Genomic DNA, 8,732 nt, shown 5'->3' with positions numbered 1-8,732 from the left:
TGGCCAGAAACCACCTGGTAATCTGAGCATTAATGTCTCTCATCCAGCCAAACCAGGTCAGTGCTAGGTGGTCAGTTTCTAAGTGGAATTTCCGCCCATGCAAATAGTACCTTAAAGGGTCCAAGCCCCACTTAACATCTGGCAATCCTTCTCTACTGTAGAATAGTTGCTCTCATGGGGAAGGAGATTCCTAATGATGTAGATGACTGGCTTAAGCCGTTCCTCTTGTAGCAGTACTGCACCAATGCCTTGCTGCGAAGCATCAGTCTGTACTGTAAATAGTTTGTTAAAGTCAGGACTGGCTCCTGACAATGCATTCTTTAAGTCTTGGAAGGCTTTTTCACAGTCCTCTGTCCAGTTTACCTTGTTAGGCTGGCTCTTTTTAGTCAAGTTCGTTACTACTGCCCGAGCTACTGCCCAGGCTGAGAAATTGGGAATAAACTTCCGATACCAGACAACTAGTCCCAGGAAAGATCTGAACTGCTTTTTAGTAACAGGCCGTTCCACACTCTTGATGGCCTCCACCTTCCCAACCTGCGGTCGGATCAACCCGTGACCTAACACAAATCCAAGATATTGGGTTTCTGACTTGGTAAGGGCCCACTTGTCAGGGCAGATGGTCAGTCCTGCAGTTTTAATTTGAGTCAACACTTAAGATGCTGAAGGTGCTCTTTCCAGCTCTGGCTGAAGATAATGATGTCATCCAGGTAAGCTGCAGCATATTACTCTGTATCATGGAGGATCTGATCCAACATCCTCTGAAACATTGTAGGAGCCCCTTGGAACCCAAATGGAAGGAAGTGGAACTGTAAATGGCCGAAAGGGGTTCTGAAGGCATTCTGGTTTCAGTGGCACCTGCCAGTATCCCTTAAAGATCCAGCATGATGAGCTACTTCACCCTTCCAAGCCTCTCCACCAGTTCATACACTCGTGGCATAGGATAAGGATCAAATTTGCTGATGCTGTTCAAATTACGGAAGTCCAAGCAGAACCTTAGGGTACCATCCTTTTTCGCACCAGCACTATTGGGATGCTCCACTCACTTGTAGATGGCTCGATCTCTCCCAGTTGTTGCATAGTTTCCAATTCCTCTGTCATGACAGGTAGTAGTCTCTCAGGAACTCGATACAATGGCTGATGGATGGGATTTGGGTCTTTGAGGACGATGGATTGGTTGACCATTTCTGTTCTTCCAGGTGTATCATTGAAGAGCTGATCAGGTAAGCATTGTAGCAGCTGCCGTCTCTGCTCCTCAGTTAGGTGCTCTTAATTCAGTTTACTGTCACTCAGACAAGTGGGCAAGTACTGGTCCTCTACTTCTTCCTCTCCCTCCATGGCTCTCACCAGCATGGCAACATCGGCACCCTTGTCTGGTTCCACTGAATTTACCAGTGAATGCCTTTTCTTCAGCATGTTAATGTGGAATTTCTGCAGAGGTTGGCTTCGAGAGGGAATTTCGATCCCGTAAGTCACTGGACTTACTTTTCTTTTCACTTGGTATGGGCCTTGTCACTTCACTAACAGATTATTCTTTGATTTTGGCAGTAGTAACAGAGCCTCTTCACAGGGCTCGACGCTTCATGCTCTGGCTGCTTTATCATACCACTGCTTCTGTTGTGCTTGGAACTGTAGCAGATTCTCTCGTGTTAGTGTAGTGGTCTGTTGCAGTTTCTCCCTCCGCTTGATAACATAGGTGAGGATGTTCTTTTTGTTCAGCTTTTCTGTAGCCACCCAGCTCTCCCTTAGGGGTCCTGTAACCTGGTGGGCATATGTGGCAGGGCGGAGGGTGGGGCTGGGTCTTGATTCCACACACCTGGCCCCTAATCAGGCTAATCAAGCCTCTGAAAGGGATAAAGATGTCCGACACCTGTGTGTGTGTTTGGGTTTTTGTTTAGTTCATTAAACTATTATTTATATCGTCAAGACAGTTCTCACCTCCTCCTTTCCATTAATACCTTTACACTGGTGCCAAAATCCAGGAAGGAGGAAGATGCACTGTAGTAGAGTCCTCACCACTACCATCCACCCCAATGGAGCAGCCACGTTCATCCACCAGAATACGGAGGAGCCCGGACGCCTGAAAACGGAGTAATGGCCGCGAGGGGAGGAGGGACTCCCAACCAACTGCTTGGAGTGGTTACCGCTGCCAGGGGCGGGGGAGACCCCTACCTTCCACCAAAAAAGAGGTGGGCGTTCTGTCTGCCAGGGGCCGGAGGTCTGCCTCCGATTCATCCTGAGAACATATTCTATTGATTTTAATAATTGATAATTATCTTTGATAATTATTAATTATTGCTATTAACCAAACCAGCTCCTGAACGTAGCGCATTGTGTATTTAAGGTTTTTAGACTGAGAGTTTGAACACCCCCCAGATCTTTTAGACGTACCTCTAGCCAAAGGCAGGCTGCCTGCATAGCGGAAGTTTCCCACTCCTTTTCGAACTGTGATGTATGCCTCCACCAGGTAAGCAGCTTCGGCGGCAGTAGCTGGCCCACACTCTTTGACCCAAGTCCTCACTTCTGGATACAAGACTCGCAGGAACTGTTCTAGCACCAGGGCCTGCATAATGTCCTCCTTAGTGCTGCTGGAGTACTGTATCCACTTGCAGAATAGATCCTTTATTCGGGTGTAAAGTTCTAGTGGCGACACATCAGAAGGTGTACTCAGGGTAAGAAACCTCAGTCTATATGTCTCAGAATTTATCTCATACTTCTTTGGTATGTCTTTCTTTACTTGATCATAGTCCTGTGTTTGTAATGGGTCCATTGCAATGAATGCACACCTGGCCTTACCCGTAAGCAACGTTATGAGATGTATGGTCCAGTCTTCTTTAGGCCACTGGTAAACCTCTGCCAGTCTCTCAAAAGTCAATAAATAATGTTTAATATCATCCGTGTCCTCCTGTCATGTTCATTGTTGTCTTTTGTTCTTTTTTGTGCTTTTATGTTGAAGTTTAGTTTAGTTCCTGTTTCCTGTTTGGTTTTTTTGTAGTCCTTTGTAGTTGTCATGTTCACTGTTGTCTTTTGTTTTATGCTTTTATGTTGAAGTTTAGTTTAGTTCCTGTTTCCTGTTTGGTTTTCTGTAGTCCTTTGTAGTTCATTTTTATGATTGGTTTTCCCTTGATTGTTTCCTCCAGGTGTCCCTCATTCCCTTGTTTGTTCCTTTGTGTATTTAAACCCTGCCTTTCCTCTGTTTGTTTGTTGATCGTTGTATGTGTTAGTTGCTTGTTTCCTGCCCTGTTCCCTATTATCACTTACTCGTTCGAGGTTCCTGTGCCCTTCGTAGATGTCTACATGTTCTGTCAAGGTTTAGTCTCTGTTTTTCCCTTCGTGGATGTTTCCTTTGTTCCTGTGTTTTGTGTTATTTTTAGTTAGGTTTATTCTCCGTTTTCCCATCGTGGATGTTTTCTTTTGTTCCTGTGTTTTGTGTTATTTTTAGTTGTTTACAATAAAGTTTCGTGTTTGGATCCACACCTCCCGTTTGCCTCTGTCTCTATCCATAACACCTCCAGTCTCGCTAGTCACGGTTTGTGGCCTATCACCCTAGGTACTGGTTTATCGGAGTCGGCTCCAAGATGGGTACGCTCAATGTTCAGCTGAATCGGGCGACTTGGTGACTGAGAACTTTGTAATGTTGCTCTTGTCGAACTGTCTCTCTCTCTTCTGCCAATCGTCACACTCCATCTGGTACTCCATGAAGGAATTGAACATCTGCGCAAGAGCAGCAACTGCAGCATCTGCTCCAGTAGCAGGAACAATCGCAGGCTGCACTCTATCCTCTGGGCCTCCTTCCATAGCACTCTGGTCCACATCTGGAGTGGCGCCTTCCTCAGGCTGACTACTTGTCTTTGGTGGCATGGCAACAAAACAGGAATTACCATGTCACTTCAGTGGTACAAAAACTTCTGACACCAATTGTTACAAATGTACCAGTGGTTGGAGGTGTAAAAAGGAAATTACGGGATGATGGTATATAATTCCACAAGAGTGAAAAAATGGTGGTGTCCCAGTGATGTGCAAAGATATTTACAGTGAGAGACAAATCATCGAAAAATATGCAAAAAAAAAGTATACAAAATATTAGCAAAAGTAAACTGCACAATATAATGTACAATATTTACAATGTTAATTGACCAAAAACACAATAATCACACTCTACAAACTCAACTTCACACTCCAACTCACTCAACGAGCAACAAACAGCTCTGTGGAGTGCCCTTAAAAAGGCCAAGCACCTCCTACTTGGACTAAACCATTTCAGGAATGAAAGGTAATAAAGAAAATAAAGAAAGACAAATAAATGCAATATACAGGGGTGGAAAGAGTACTGAAAACTCATACTCAATTAGAAGTACTTTTACTTCCCAAAATATGTAGTGTGAGTAGAGTAAAATTACCTGTTCTGAAAACTACTCAAGTAAGAGTAAAAGTGTAGCTCATTTAAAAGTACTCATGAGTAGTCAGTATTGAGTACAAAACCTTTTCCCCATTCTAATGAACACTGTATGCCAACTTTTAAAATACATCACTTACTAAACACTACATGAATATGATAAAAAAAAAAAGAGATACATAATAACAGAAATTAAAAGAGTAAAAAGTTATTTTCAGTACACTGATCACCATTTTAAATCATAATGTTTGAAAGAATTACATTAAAATCAGTTTATGTGTAGGGTATACATTTCCAATAACACCGATTGCAGACAGAGCGTTATTGTGCATAAACATGTTCAAAACAATGCAAGGAATGCAAAAAATGCTAAATAAGCAGGATTACTTGGCACATCATGTCCTGCACAATACAGGAGGTAGAGCAGGCATGGGAAAACTTGTTTGGTACAGGGGCTACATCATGCTTAATAATTAATAATTCACCCAAAAGATTTAATTCTATCATAATTTATGCCATCCTGGATGTGTATGACTTTCTTCTGCAGAACACAAATTAAGATTTTTAGAAGAATATCTCAGCTCTTTTGGTCCATACAATGAAAGTGAATCGATGCTAAAATATTGAAGCTCCACAAATCACATAAATCAGCATAAAAGCAGTCTAGTCCATGTGCCTCCAGTGGTTTAATCCATGTCTTCAGAAGCGATATGATGATGATAGATGTAGTGAGAAAACAGATCCATATTTAATTCCTTTTTACTCTTCTCCTCCCTGCTCAGTCAATCTCCACTCTCCACAAAATGTCATATTGTTCTTCTTGTATTTTTAGTGATTAACATTCTTCATGCATATTGCCACCTACTGGGCAGAGAGAAGAATTTCTAGCAAAAATGGACTTAGTTATTGAACAGTTTCTCACCCACACCTCTCATATCAATTCTGAAGTCATGTATTAAACCACTGGAGTTGTATGTATTACTTTAATGCTGCTTTTATGTGCTTTTTGGAGTGTACAAATTTTGGCACCCCTTCACTTACATTGAATGGACCTACAGAGCTGAAATATTCTTATGAAAATCTTAATTTGTGTTCTGAAGAAAGGAAGTCATAAACATCTGAGATGGCATGAGGGTGAGTAAATTATGAGAGAATTGTAATTTTTGAGTGAATTATTTCTTTAAGTACCACATTGATTTAGTTCTTGTATCTTTTAAGCCCAGAAATAGTTCTCATTCTCATGTATGATGCAACATTTTCTTAAGTTTGTGACTGGTGGGATAATCTGCCTGAAGTATTGCTCTACAAATGTTGATCTTTATAAAGGCCAAGCATAATTATAAATAATTTTACCATTTCTACTTTTCTGGTATTTTATTATACCAGTTAACACACTCTCTACATCAGGGGTCAAAAAAATTTAATAATTATTTTTAAAAATGTTACTGTTTTATTCTATTACATTAATACTTTTAAATCGACTCAAGTTATTCAGCCAAAAATAGTGAGTGGTTTTCTCATTTCCTTATTATTGTTGTTTGATTAATAGCCTTTATATGTCATAGTCTGCTAGACTGTGGTTAATTCGGTATCTCTCTAAGTCGTCCTCAGACGAGCCTTCCATCGTTGCCTCCAGGCATCCCGATTCTCCATGCATCCGGCCAGTTCGTTGGTGCTCTGGGCTCCTGTATCCCTCTTGAGTATGTCCACGTATGTTAGCGTGGGACGTCCTCTTGACCGATGGCCATGTGTTGGTTCCCATAGCACCAGCTTGCTGGCTGGCAGCTCGCGATGCCTTCGGCAATGTCCTGCAAGTCTCATTCTCCTCACAGCAATCTTGTTGCTCACTCTTGATACTCCCTCATACAGGATTTTGTTGGTTACATGCACACTCTTACTGATATTAAGCACTGCGCGCAGCATCCTGGTGTAGCACCCGTCCAGGGACTTCTCTAGGGTTGGATTCAGGGTCCAGCATTCACTGCCATAGAGGAGAACAGACTCTACCGTCGCGTAGAAGAAGCTGAGTTTGATTTGGCGGGAGAGGTTGGAGTTCCATACACTGTTCATGCCATTCACGGCCCTCCATGCAAGTGCCTTCCTCACTTTTAGATCTTGCTGAGTTGAGTTGGCCCATGCGCCCAGGTACTTAAAGTCCTCAACTTCTTTCAGCACAGTGTCTCCTACTGTTATCAGAGGTTGATGTTCCGGTGGTACGTTGTAGGTCATGACCTCTGTTTTCTTTGCATTTACCCTAAGGCCTACCTTAGTGCACTCTAGCTCCACCCTGCGTAGTAGTTCCTGAGCTTGTTCCATGTTATTGGAGAGCAAACTAATGTCATCCGCATAGTCAAGGTCTGTCAAGACTACTGCCGGGTGCCGACTTGACTTCCTTGGTGTCAACGTAAAGCCAAATTCCTGCTCTCGCCCACTGATTGCCTTCTTGAGCGCATAATCAAGGACTATGATAAAGAGGAAGGGGGCTAATGTATACATGTATACATGTACACTTCACGTCCAACATTTTGATGCGAATACGCTTTTTGTCACACTATTTATGTTCACTTTTGACATAAACGACTGCGTTTACATTAATGCCTCACCAAGACGGGCATTGGTAGAATTATGAATTGTATTTGACCATTTAGGCATGAATGCATAATCGCTCTCGGAACAGACGCGCATGTAAAGCATACAAACATCAATCTTTTATATTTCATCTAGATCAACCAACCAGTGGTGCTTTTGCTATAACGATCGTTGTAATAAACACCCCTGTTCTAGATGTAGATCGTGTAAATATAAATATAGAAAATTACTCAAAAGTTTGATCGAGGACATCTAGATCGTTTTATCGCCCAGCCCTTTTGATAACATTGCATTAATCTCTCACATTAACCCAATAATCACAGTGATAGATAGTTAAATTACAGGCTATACGTTATAGACACAGAATCTAGTAAGCAGAAATATGAAATTTACCTTGATATGTTTCTTCAAATTAGAGGTAGGATTAATGTTGATATCTGGCTTGAGCAAGATAAACTCACATGACACAATCATGCAACTGGCTTTTTTCGCCGCGAAAAGCCCTTTTAGGTTCTGCTGTGATTTTCAGGTGTTGAACTATGCTTGAGGCATTCTCCACAGTTGGCACTAGATCTACAGCTGCTGTTCAAATTTTTTACGTGTGATCTGATTGGATGGGAGTCACAAGACTCTCCCTAGCCAATCGCATTTATTTATAAAATTAAATCAGGACAGGGGAGTAGCAAACACAGACGGTGGGAAAATAGCACTATAAAAGTACAGTTACAGCACTTAAAATGTACTCAAGTAAAAGTATACAAATTTTAAACTACTTAAAAAAGTACAATTCCTGGGGAAAATTACATAATTACAGTAACGTTAGTATCTGTAATTCGTTACTTTATATCCCTGGCAATATAACAGTAAAAAAAAGGTAAACTGTTATCACAATACAACATACTTAAGTATTTTAAATGAAAATAATCAATAAATCATTAAGCCTTAACATAATGTTTAAGCATTAGACAATGACCTGTGCCTTCTATTGAGAACTTTAAATGGTGGCATTCATTGTGATTGGGTTTTGACTGTTTGGAATGGAGAAGATGTTCCAGTACGTAAGTATAACTTTTTATACACTGTATGTAAGTGGGTATATGGAAATAAAGAAATAAACATTTAACATGAAAACTTGTCTTGTTCATTTCCTTAACATAATACACAATGAAATACATTAATCAACCATAACAAAATATATAAATCATTAAATATTAAACCAATTAACTAATACTGCTACGATGGGGACAGGAACAATATTAAACAATACACAAGAGCAGTGGTACAAACATATCTGCGTTAACTAGTGTTCATTTGAGCAACAAATATGATTTATGTTTGGTGTTACAACAGGAAGTGTATGTATGTTGATGTATGTTCACAGTCTTGTGTCACAATAAGAGTCCTTTCATAAATAAAGTCTCTGGTCACAGGGTTTCAGTGGCAGGGACTGGAGGACTGGTCAGGGTTGAAGGAAAGCTGAAAGCAGCAAAATACAGAAATATCCTTAATGAAAACCTGGTCCAGAGTGCTCAGTACCTCAGACTAGGCTGAAGGATCACATTCCAACAGGACAATGAACCTAAGCACATAGCCACGATAACACAAAAGTGGCTTAGGTACAACTCTGTGAATGTCCTTGAGTGAAGAATGGCAGAAAATCCCCAAATCCAGGTGTGCAAAGCTTGTTGCATCATACCCCAAAAGACATGAAGTTGTAATCACTGCCAAAGGTGCTTCAACTAAGTACTGA

The sequence above is a fragment of the Xyrauchen texanus genome, chromosome 7 (genome assembly GCF_025860055.1).
Source record: "Xyrauchen texanus isolate HMW12.3.18 chromosome 7, RBS_HiC_50CHRs, whole genome shotgun sequence".
In the NCBI taxonomy this organism is placed as follows: Eukaryota; Metazoa; Chordata; class Actinopteri; order Cypriniformes; family Catostomidae; genus Xyrauchen; species Xyrauchen texanus.
The sequence above is the reverse complement of the archived record's forward strand: the minus strand, read 5'-3'. Positions refer to the sequence as shown.